Source organism: Anopheles stephensi, unplaced genomic scaffold (genome assembly GCF_013141755.1).
Source record: "Anopheles stephensi strain Indian unplaced genomic scaffold, UCI_ANSTEP_V1.0 ucontig155, whole genome shotgun sequence".
In the NCBI taxonomy this organism is placed as follows: Eukaryota; Metazoa; Arthropoda; class Insecta; order Diptera; family Culicidae; genus Anopheles; species Anopheles stephensi.
Genome location: NW_023405075.1, coordinates 1 through 12,500, shown reverse-complemented (window position 1 = coordinate 12,500; position 12,500 = coordinate 1). Strand labels below are relative to the sequence as shown.

Genomic DNA, 12,500 nt, shown 5'->3' with positions numbered 1-12,500 from the left:
AAATTTTGTCATATCGGCATCCCGAGTTCCCATACTGGCCATAGGCCATGGGGCCCCGAACGAAAAAATTTTGGTCCGAGGGTCAAAATTTTTTTTCTCATAAATTTGTTCAAAACGCCGTCGGAACGCGCCTTAGATCATGAAAAGTGAAAAGAAACAGTATTTTGCAAAAGTTGGGGTGGCCTATGACTTACATGGCCACGTCCTAGGTCCGAGTTCCCGAGGTCGTGTTCTTCAGTGGCGGAAAAAAATGGCCACTTGTGGGAGATGCAAAATGTTCATTTTGTATTATAGGGGACACACTATCGAAGCGAAAATTTCAGAAATGGCCTAAAACGTGAAGAAATGATGGGGTATGTACGAAAAGAAGGTTTTTATGGTCAAACGGTGAAAATTTTTTTTTTATGAAAAATTTTGGTCTCCCACCGTTCATGAATTTCTAGGACCAAAAATCGAAAAATTTGAAAACTTCACGATCGAAAGGGAAACGCATATGTGGTGTTCCTAGGTGTGTACGGTGTACGAAAAACGGGTTCACGATGAGATATCAGGCAAATAAGTGGACCTAAAGTGAGTTATACGGGTAAGACGAGGTGTCCAAAGACCGAAATAGGGGTACCAACTGAGAACGAAATGAAGGTCCCCGAAGTCGCCATACAAGTTATAGGAGGTGTCCAAAGTACGAAAAGAGTTCCATATTCGGCTGTTCCTACTATATGGTTCCCTGATTGCTGCTCCAAGGAGTAGTGAGGAAGTGTCCAAAGGTCTGTTGGGGGTATCGAGGTGATACCCTCGACGGACAATATGCACGAAAAGTGGTTCGATGATCTATCCTGTAGGTCGTACGGCAGCCATACCCGGCTGGAAGTACCGCGGTAATTCCGCAATAAAACGTTCGCCAGACGAACAAACAAATTGAATTAGCTCATCGTAGTGTACGGAAACGAAACGAAAATGTAAGGTGATTAGGGATCCGGGAGCAATCTCGCGATCCCATGGTTCGGTGTAAGAAATGATACGAAGTGTTCATAAGTCTCCTCTGGAGGCAGAACCATCGTAGCAAAGTTCGGGAACCCAAGGGTCACAAAAACTCGTAGGACGATATCCACGAATAATCGGGGACTTGTGGGGACTACCGTGCCCTGACAAGTCAACTACACCTTAACTGGTGATGGTCGTCCTACGGGGACCTGCGGGGAACAAAAGGGTCACTAAAAACTCGTAGGACAATATCTCCGAATAATCGGGGACTTGTGGGGACCACCGTGCCCTGACAAGTCAACTACACCTTAACTGGTGATGGTTGTCCTACGGGGACCTGCCGGGAACCCAAGGGTCACAAAAACTCGTAGGACGATATCCACGAATAATCGGGGACTTGTGGGGACTACCGTGCCCTGACAAGTCAACTACACCTTAACTGGTGATGGTCGTCCTACGGGGACCTGCGGGGAGCAAAAGGAGTCAGAAACAATCGTAGGACGATATCCACGAATAATCGGGGACTTGTGGGGACTACCGTGCCCTGACAAGTCAACTACACCTTAACTGGTGATGGTCGTCCTACGGGGACCTTCAGGGAGCCGCAGTAAGTCGCAGGTCGTATGCGAGCCTTGATTGGTCCTGTTGGGGGCGTGCGGGGTGTAATGCCTCGGTACGTCAAATGTTGGTGTACGATGTACATCGATAATCTGACATCCTCCTGAACAACCTTTGCTCGTGTGGTTATTGGCGCTGTGGAGTCGGTGTACTGCCGCAGGTCAATGAGAGTGGTCACAACAAAGATTGTGTCACCTGATGAACGTAGAAAGAGAGTCTGCGGGGACTGGTGCCCTGGTAGACAAAAAATATCGAACAAGCAATTGACGAAGACGAATTCTGGTTGATCCTACCAGTAATATACGCTTGTCTCAAAGGTTAAGCCATGCATGTCTAAGTACAAACATAAATGAATGTGAAACCGCATAAGGCTCAGTACAACAGCCATAATTCACAAGATCATCCACCCATCAGTTACTTGGATAACTGTGGAAAAGCCAGAGCTAATACATGCAACATGCCGGGACCGCTGTCCGCTTGCGGGCGGTGGAACTGGTGCACTTATTAGTAAAACCAATCGCCTCCGGGCGGCTTGAGTTGAAGTCTGGATAAGGATGCCGATCGTATGGTCGCTTGACCGACGACAGATCTTGCAAATGTCTGCCCTATCAACTATTGATGGTAGTGTAGAGGACTACCATGGTTGCGACGGGTAACGGGGAATCAGGGTTCGATTCCGGAGAGGGAGCCTGAGAAATGGCTACCACATCCAAGGAAGGCAGCAGGCGCGTAAATTACCCAATCCCGGCACGGGGAGGTAGTGACGAGAAATAACAATATGGACCTCTCTAACGATGGTCCATAATTGGAATGAATTGAGCATAAATCCTTCAATAAGGATCAAGTGGAGGGCAAGTCTGGTGCCAGCAGCCGCGGTAATTCCAGCTCCACTAGCGTATATTAAAGTTGTTGCGGTTAAAACGTTCGAAGTTGATTCCCCGTCCAGACACGCGACCGCCGCGGGCGCCCGGCACACGCCGGATACGTTCGTGCGCGAGCTCGCGGCTGCGACTCACAATGGTGTGCCTGGGCGTCAACCTCGTGATCGGTCGGGCACGTCCCGAGCCGGTGCGTGGTGCCCGGGCAGCTCCCATTTACCTTGAACAAATTAGAGTGCTTCAAGCAGGCTAGTACAAAAGCGTCCACACCCGCCCAGGGTTGGCGTTGGCCGAGAATAATCTTGCATGGAATAATGGAACATGACCTCGGTCTGAGTCTTTTGGTTGGTTTTGTATAGACCCAGAGGTAATGATTAACAGAAGTAGTTGGGGGCATTGGTATTACGGCGCGAGAGGTGAAATTCGTAGACCGTCGTAGGACCAACTGAAGCGAAAGCGTTTGCCATGGATGCTTTCATTAATCAAGAACGAAAGTTAGAGGATCGAAGGCGATTAGATACCGCCCTAGTTCTAACCGTAAACGATGCCAATCAGCAATTGGGAGACGCTACTACATTCGGTGCTCTCAGTAGCTTCCGGGAAACCAAAATCGGGTTCCGGGGGAAGTATGGTTGCAAAGTTGAAACTTAAAGGAATTGACGGAAGGGCACCACAAGAAGTGGAGCTTGCAGAGGCGAGCTGTCAAAGGAAGCAAGCGGACGCTTTCCGTGAGCTCCTTATGATATAGTGTTTTTCGTGTAAAAAACTTACAAAGTGGTGGTGCAAATTTGTTAGAGTGGTGTACGAACACATATTTTGCGCAAACACCGTGAAGTTTTGGTGAAAACAGTGGGAAAACGTCGATTTTGGCACACAAACATTGCGTCGTGCACCGGTGCGTGTGGCCACGAAGGGTGCGTGTGTGGTTCCGTTAGTGCGTGCGAGCGTAGCGCTCCCTTTCGGTGCGGTTGAAGGGGAGCCCGCAGCCGCTGTGCAGCGTATTTTGTTACGGACAGGAGCGGAACAGTGATAAAACATTACCCCCAACGAGGGAAGAAACATTCAGTGAAAAACAGTGCGGAAAAGTGCGTTGACCAGCAAGCAGATACCACGTGCTAAGGGCACGTGAACTTAGCACGTAAGGGCTTGGCTGTGTCAGTGAGTGCGTGCGTAGGGTGACGTGCCGTGGTTTGACGTCTGGACAGTGGGCACACCATCGGTCATCCCGGTTGTTGTCCTGGGAGAATTCCCCCCTAGTGCCACCAGCGCCCTCTATGGGGCACTAGCGGAAGTTTCTCCGGAGACACAAACCAAAAGCTCCGCACAAACAAGCGTGCTATAATCAAATGCGGGCTGCATACCGGCCAGGCGCACGTGTCCAGTGACTTTAACGCTGGACAAAGCGACGAACCGTGCAGCAGCATAATGTCGGGAGTAGAGAGCGATGATTCGGTGGAGGTGGTCCCCGAAATCATCAAGACAAAGAAAAGGAGACTTTCTCCGCGCGTAGTGGTGACACCCCTGGAATTGTCGCCAGGGACGATGTCGTCACTACGGAGCTCTCAGGGGGCACCCAAGCCAGCCCCGAGAACACCGTTGGAAGAGCCGGACGAGGGAGCGCGGAAGCGTACCGCCCCCGCCCCGACGCCGTCGCCGAGGAGGTCTATGTCTCCTGAGATGCTGGCACCAGCCGCATCGGAGCCGACCAGCTTCCCGACGGCAGAAGTGTCGGACAGACATGCGCGGCAGTACGAGCGGGTGTTGGAGAAGCTCGAGGAGCTTACCGCTCTTTACCGAAAGAGCCAGGAGGAGAATTCGAGGCTCCGTGCGGAGCTCGATATATATCGAACGGGGGTGCGAACCGTTGTGCAGCTGGAGAATTCAGCGACTGGCGTGCGCTTGGGAAACCAAGCCTCTTCCAAGTTGCAGCCCAGCAAAAGGACACTCAGGCGCTCTCAGCAGAGGGAGAGAGCCGAGGCACGCCAGTCGCAGGGTCCTGCCCAGCATCGCATGCTGGAACTGCAGGAGCAGCTGCGCCGTGAGATCCAGGAGGAAGAGAAGCAGATGAGGGCGAGGAGCGGGCACGGGCAGCGGTCCCAGCCCCTGCAACAGCCGTACGACTTTCCGGCATCGGAAACCAGGCGGCAGCAGCAGCAATCCTACCGTGACGCCCTGGTAGGTGGTTGGCAGGTTGTGGGGAAGCGGCAAAAGGCCCAGCCTTCAGCTGCACCTCAGCAGCGGCAGCGGCCGCAACCAGCAACCAAGAGCCAACGCCCCGCACAGGCAAACCGGCGGACGAAAAGGCGACGACCAGACGCCATTCTGGTGGTTCCAGCACCGGGGGTCTCCTTCGCCGAGATGTACCGACCCATCCGGACGAGCCCGGCCCTGGAGGATGTCCAGCACTGCATCCGTATCGGCAAGCGGACACCGAAGGGGAACCTTCGGATGGAGCTGGCACGGGACATGGACTCGGCGGCGCTGTGCAGCCGCATTCAGTCCACGCTGGGAGAGCTGGGATCCGCCAGGGTCCTGACGGAGATGGCGGAGGTTGTGTTGAAAAACGTTGACAACCTCACGGAGGAGGAGACGATCAGGGAGGCGTTGAAGGCGGCACTCGCCAAGGAGCCAGCGGTGGCCTCGCTTCGCATCTGGGAGCGGGCAGATGCCACAAAGCGGGCCCGCGTGCGGCTACCGCGAGTGGAAGCGGAAGCCCTGCTCCAAAAAGATCGCCTTATTATAAACTACTCCTCGTGTCGGCTGGAGGAGGCCCCCAGGCTGGAGGCGGCAAAGCGCCGTTGCTTCCGGTGCCTGGAAAGGGGCCACATGGCAGCGGACTGCGTCGGGCCCGATCGCAGCAACTGCTGCATCAGATGCGGAGCTCCTGGCCATCGGGCGGCCAGCTGCAGCAGTGCGGTTAGCTGCATTCGGTGTGGAGGACCACATCGAATTGCAGCGCACGGCTGCAGGGGAGCTAACCTTCCCCCCCGCCGCTAAGCATGTCTGTGGGGAGCCACCTCCAGGTCCTGCAGGTTAACACCAACAGGAGTCGGAGTGCGCAGGACCTGGCTCTCCACACAATGCGGACGGAGCGGGTGGACGTTATGGTGGTGTGCGAGCTGAGTTCGGTTCCGGACGGGAACGCAAACTGGGTGGTGGACCGCGACAGGCTGGTGGCCATTGTCGCGAGCGGATACTCCCACCCGGTTCAGCGGATCTGGAGCTCGAGTTTTCCCGGCATCGTGGCGGCGGACGTGGCAGGCGTCACGATCATAGCGTGTTACGCGTCGCCAAGCATCGGGGTTCCCCAGTTTGTCGAGATGCTGCAACGTATTGAGGTGCTCGCCTCAGGACGCCCCCGAGTGTTGCTTGCCGGCGACTTCAACGCCTGGCATAGCGCCTGGGGCAGCAGCAGGACCAACGCGAAGGGCGAGGAACTGCTACAGCTGGCGGAGGGTCTCGGGCTCGACGTCCTGAACCTGGGGAGGGAAGCCACCTTCCTCGGGAACGGCGTCGCTCGCCCGAGCATTGTGGACGTCGCCTTCGCCAGTACTTCCATCAGCAGGCAGGACCTCGTCGGGGACCCCGACAGGCAATGGAGGATGCTGGGAACTTACTCATTCAGCGACCACCGGTACATCCGCTTCGAGGTGGGGGAAAGGCCGGCGGCAACGAGCCGCAACTCTACGGGAGCAGAAGCAGCACCAGCAGTGAGAGCAGCGGGCAGACGCTGGCGGGCAAAGGAGTTTAGCCGGGAGCTGTTCGACATCGCGTTGCGGGCAGCCAACTTCGTGGAGGAGGCCACGGACCCTGAGGGCCTGACCCGAACCCTGAGCCGGGCGTGCAGCGAGATCATGGCGGAGGTTTCCCCGTCAGTCGGCCACACAGGACGTCCGGCGTACTGGTGGACACCAGAAATCGGCCGGCTACGGGAGAACTGCCGCCTGGCTTGGGAACGGTACAGCAGGGTACCGACTAGCGACACGGCAGCCCGCAGAACAGCTTCTGCACGGCACCAGGAGGCCCGCCAGCTGCTGACAGCTGAGATCCGGGCTAGCAAGCGGGACCGTTACAATGAGTTTCTGCAACACCTGGAGGATGATGAGACGGGTAGGTGGCAGGGGGAGCTCCTGCGACGGCTCGGAGGGAGCCGCGTCGCACAAGAACGCGATCCGGCCGTTCTGCAGCGCATTGTGGACGCGCTGTGCCCGAACCACCCCCCTGTTGCCTGGCCTACCATCGAATCGGATGGCGTCGACATCAGGCCAGTGACGGAGCAGGAGTTGCTCGACATCGCAGCTGGCCTGAACCCTCGGAAGGCGCCCGGTCTGGATGGACTGCCGAACGCTGCCCTTTCGGCTGCCATCCGGGCGCATCCGACGACGTTCGCGAGGCTCCTCCAGGAGCAGATGGATGCTGGCCGCTTCCCGCGGCAATGGAGGAAGGCGAAGCTGGTGCTGCTTCCCAAACCGGGAAAACCCCCGGGCGAGCCGTCATCGGTGAGACCGGTGATGTTGCTGGACACGCCCGGCAAGGTGTACGAGCGAGTACTGCTGAACCGCCTGAACGACCACATCGAGATGCCGACGGAGCCGCTCCTCTCCGAATACCAGTTCGGCTTTCGGCGTGGTCGGTCGACACTTCAGGCGGTTGGGCTGGTGATGGAGGCTGCCAGATCTGCGATGAGTTTCGGGCGAACGAATAGACGCGACAAGCGCTGCCTGCTTGTCGTTGCTCTGGACGTCCGTAACGCCTTCAATTCCGCAGACTGGCAGGCCATAGCACTGGCGCTGCAGACCAAAGGAGTGCCCTCAGGACTGCGCAGCATCCTGCAGGAGTACTTCTCCGACCGTGAGCTGACGTATGATACCAGCTCCGGTCCGGTAACACGCCGAGTAACGGCAGGTGTTCCGCAGGGGTCCATTCTGGGCCCCACCCTGTGGAATATCCTGTACGACGGCGTGTTCGGAGTGCAGCTGCCGGAAGGTGCATCCGTCATCGGCTTTGCGGACGACCTGGCAGTACTCGCCAAGGGGTGTACACCGGAGGAGGCGGCAGGTGTAGCGGAGGAAGCTGTGGCAGCGATTTCCGCCTGGATGGAGCAACATCGGTTGCAGCTGGCCCCGGAAAAGACGGAGATCGTCCTCATCTCCAGTCTGCGTCGGGGCCATCCAGCGGTGCCCGTAGTGATCAACGGCGTCGAGGTCCGCTCGAAGCCGGCGATACGCTACCTCGGGGTCATGCTTCACGACCACCTCTCGTGGAAGCCACACGTCGAGAAGGCCACCGCAAAGGCACTCCGTGTGGTGAAGCTGGCCACCGGCGTGATGTCCAACCACGCCGGACCGAGGATGGCTAAACGTCGGCTGCTGGCAGCAGTGGCGGACTCGGTTGTGCGATACGCGGCACCCATCTGGGCGGAGGCGGTGAAGTTCCAGTGGTGCAGGCGGAAACTGGAGCAGCTGCAGCGACCTTTGGCGAAAGGTGTCGCCAGGACCTTCCGTACCGTCGGCTACGACACGGCGGTAGTGCTGGCTGGACTGGTCCCGCTACACCTGCAGGTGGACGAGATCGCGCGGTGCTATACCAGGCATCAACGGGCGTTGCAGAGGCGGGTGCTGATAGACAAGGAGGTCATCAAGCGGCTGGAGCACTCGGCGACCATCAGGCAGTGGCAGACATCGTGGGACCAGGATGCCGCTCATCCGACCGCGAGCAGGTTCCTACGATGGGCTCACCGCGTGCTGCCGGATATTGCCGGCTGGGTAGGTAGGAAGCACGGCGAGGTTGATTTCTTCCTTAGCCAGGTACTCTCCGGACATGGCTTCTTCCGGGAGTACCTACATGCTATGGGTTTCACCTCTGCCCCGACCTGCCCCTTCTGCGCCGACAACACCGTGGAGTCGGCAGAGCACGTGGTGTTCCACTGTCCGAGGTTCGCCGACATAAGAGTGCAGTTCCTGACGGACGCGGACGGCGTCGTCATTTCCCCCGATGAGCTGGAGCGTTTTCTGCTGTCGAGCCCGGAGGCTTGGCAGCGAACGGCCACGGCAGCACGGCGGATCTGCAGCTTCCTACAACAAAGGTGGCTGGAGCAGCAGGTTGCCGAAAACGCGGCCATCGCTGGCGGGATCGTTTCCGCCAATGAGCTGGCGGAACGCGTTCGGCAACAGGTCCGCCGTGAAGCCAGAAACGCTGGCCAACGGCGAAGACGCCGGCAACGGCAGACATCCGCCATCGGGGAGATGGACATGGACCAACAACAGCACCCGTCCAATCAGCAGCAGGAGAGTCAACGCCCAGTTCGGCCCGAACGGGTTCCGCCATCGGCCGAAGTGTTACTTCGTCGTCGGCTAAGGCGGAACCAACGGCAGCGGGAATACCGCTGCCCAATTACGCGCGGGTACATTGCCGCCATTGCGTTCGGGCCGAACTCGCCGAAGCAGAGCACCGCCGACGGAGGAGGAGCTAGCCCGACGACGGGCCAACAGGCGCGCGCGAGAACGCCAACGCCGCCACGAGCGACAGGATCGCCATCGCGGCTTAATGTCGGCCGACGTAGAAGCCGCCATCGCGACCACCAACACGTCTACGCGTTGAGTGGGAGCGGTTACGGCCGAAACGATCGGCCAGTCAGCGAGCGTGCGAAAACACGACCGGGCGAGACCGGCATTTTGCCGTCTCCGCTTTGTGCGGTCGTTCGTTCTAGCACAGTCGGGCGAGAGAGAGCGCGCGTGCGCTCGGTTCGGGTACGTTCGGCATTTTGCGTCGTCCGCTTTGTACGGATGTTCGTACCCGACCAGCAGTGGGAGAGAGAGCGTGCGCGTGCACGGTGAGAGTTAGGTCCGTCTTGTTCGTTTACGTTTTGTGCGGATGTTTGTTCTGTCCCACCGTAAGCGTCAAAGTGTTAGCGTGATTATGTGTGTGCATGTGTGTGTGCGTACATACTCATCGTTAGTATAAGGAAAAATGGAGACTCGACGAACCGCGGGTACGCCCGCTTCGTTAATGTTAGGTGTGTAAATGCAAGTCCTTCATTTTTAATGTTGTGTTTACGATTTAGACTAGGCGGGGCGCGTGCCCTTACTAAATGTAGTCAGGGACGCCATTGCAGCCGGTGGCTACGCCTCCGTCGGGAAGGCCGCCGGCAATGGAGAGGTTTATTCGTTTTATAATTGTTCATGCGTGTTTCTGAATCATTTATTGTTTATAAATAAGTAACGCGGCAAAACATTTATAAATTTAAATGAATAAACGAATGCAATTTTAAAAAAAAAAAAAGAAGTGGAGCTTGCGGCTTAATTTGACTCAACACGGGAAAACTTACCAGGTCCGAACTTATCGAGGTAAGACAGATTAAGAGCTCTTTCTCAAATTTAAGGGTAGTGGTGCATGGCCGTTCTTAGTTCGTGGAATGATTTGTCTGGTTAATTCCGATAACGAACGCGACTCAAACAAGCTAACTAGAACGCTGTCAGCAGTGTGCCTCCGGGCGCACCTGACGTTACGGGGCGGCGGCGCCTTCGCGGGCGGTCGTCGCACTAGTTTGCCCTGCTTAGCGGGACAACTTGTGTTTAGCAAGGTGAGAGTGAGCGATAACAGGTCCGTGATGCCCTTAGATGTTCTGGGCTGCACGCGTGCTACAATGTGGGCAGCAGCGTGTTCTCGCCAATAGGCGCCCCCATTCCGAGAGGAACGGGAAATCACCCAAATGCTCATTTAGTTGGGATTGGGGACTGCAACGGTCCCCATGAACCTGGAATTTCTAGTAAGTGCTAGTCATTAGCTAGCGCTGATTACGTCCCTGCCCTTTGTACACACCGCCCGTCGCTACTACCGATGGATTATTTAGTGAGGTCTCTGGAGGCATACCTTCCGCGGTTCCTTCGTGAGCTGCAGTTGGCACGGCCGAAGTTGACCGAACTTGATGATTTAGAGGAAGTAAAAGTCGTAACAAGGTTTCCGTAGGTGAACCTGCGGAAGGATCATTACCGATCAAACAAGTCCGGGAGTGAGGTTGCCAACAGCATCGTCGGCATCACATGCTGGACGCGCACGCTACAACCACAAGATGGTGTAGCACACTTGGTAGAGTTGAGCCGAAAGCAACTCTTTCAAAGGGATAACATACCACTGCCTCGGCGAGGTCAGTGAAGATGCACACTTTGGTAGAGTACCGGGTACCTTATACACTTGACTGATTGTCGTGTCACAACGGGGGTGATCGACAGTCGCACTTTTGGCGTGCTCGGCTCCGCAACCGTTCGGGGCCGTGGGCGCCTGCAGTGTGGTATAGGGAACCAGAGTTGTGTGCTGGTATGTGTATAATGGATGGATGGACTTCGGTTCCATTCATCAACTAGTTCGGTGTGTACGTTAAAACCCTAGGCAGGGGATCACTCGGCTCATGGATCGATGAAGACCGCAGCTAAATGCGCGTCAGAATGTGAACTGCAGGTACACATGAACATCGAACACGTTGAACGCATATGGCGCATCGGACGACTCAACCCGACCGATGCACACTCCTTGAGTGCCTACCAAGTTATCTCAACACTCTAACCAAACTGACCGGTCCTGACCCCATCATAGGGGGGTAGGCTTGTCGCAGCATGGCGTGCTCGGATCGCATCCTTGTCGGGACCGTGGGCGCTGAAAGTGAGAGTGATAACACAGAGAGACATACGAGGTATGGTACACAAACCTAAAACACACACACACATGTGAGCATGGGTGAAGAGCGAGCGCGCGTCAAGTCGCACGGTTCGACCTCTAGTATCAACCAACGGATGTATCCACCACAGCATATAAGGTTATCACCAATTGCACGGGGACTTCCACCGGTTGGCTCGGGTCGAGTAACACTTGCGGCCCAACGCGCTCGTATCTTTCCTCGCATCCAGTTGCAGTCGCGAGACGTGCTCACGCCGTGTGGGTGAGTGAGGTTAGCACGACAGGGGTGATTTATCACCGCTTCTCCCGTCGCATCATTGTGACAGTGGAGTCTGTAGGCTCAAGTGATGTGTGACGACCCTCAGAATTAAGCATATTAATAAGAGGAGGAAGAGAAACCAACCGGATTCCCTGAGTAGCTGCGAGCGAAACGGGAAGAGCTCAGCACGTAGGGACGACGAGGGGCCTCGTCTGTCCGATGCCGTGTACTGGACCGGTCCGTTATCTGCTACGCACGGTGCAAACAGTTCAAGTCTAACTTGAAGGTGGCCCATTATCCCACAGAGGGTGATAGGCCCGTAGAACGGCACAGGACTGTGGTGGCAGACGGCCGGCTCCATGGAGTCGTGTTGCTTGATAGTGCAGCACTAAGTGGGAGGTAAACTCCTTCTAAAGCTAAATACCGCCATGAGACCGATAGCGAACAAGTACCGTGAGGGAAAGTTGAAAAGCACTCTGAATAGAGAGTCAAATAGTACGTGAAACTGCCTAGGGGACGCAAACCCGTTGAACTCAATGATCCGGGCGGCGATATTCAGCGGTGGGCCTCCGGCCTACCGTGCACTTATCGATCCGCAGCAAACGGACATCGCGATCCATTGCGCATTCTGCGTGAGCATATCATTCGGCAATAGGCCCCTGGCTCGTGGTGGACGGCTCCCTAGTAGGGGCGGCTTGGCGGCCGCTCCAACGGGGGTCTCCGCGCCTTTCACACCGAGAGGCGCGGGTCCGACCGAGTCTTTGGTGCGCCGCTGGAAGCACGATGGACGTACGACCGGGGTCTAGGGAGCAGCCTTGTAGCCGAAGGCCTAGAAGCACTCGACCCCCCGATCGGCGATGACGCACTATGCATTGAGGCACCTCCGGGACCCGTCTTGAAACACGGACCAAGAAGTCTATCTTGCGCGCAAGCCAATGGGCGTCGCGTAAACCAGCAATGGTTGCGCACACGACTCAAACCCAAGGCACAGACAACTCGAACAAGGTTGCTAGTGATTACGGGTTCGGCACGGGCGCAAGGCCTTCGTCGGCCCCTCCATCCCGGGTGTCCCGTCCCGCGGCTGTCTCGTG

The 12,500-nt window shown here is 56.6% G+C and overlaps 1 pseudogene; it reads left to right on the top strand.

Annotated features, from left to right (window-relative positions):
• The first annotated feature begins 10,857 nt into the window (after positions 1–10,857).
• LOC118515471 lies at positions 10,858–11,016 on the top strand (annotated as a pseudogene).
• Positions 11,017–12,500: the final 1,484 nt, after the last annotated feature.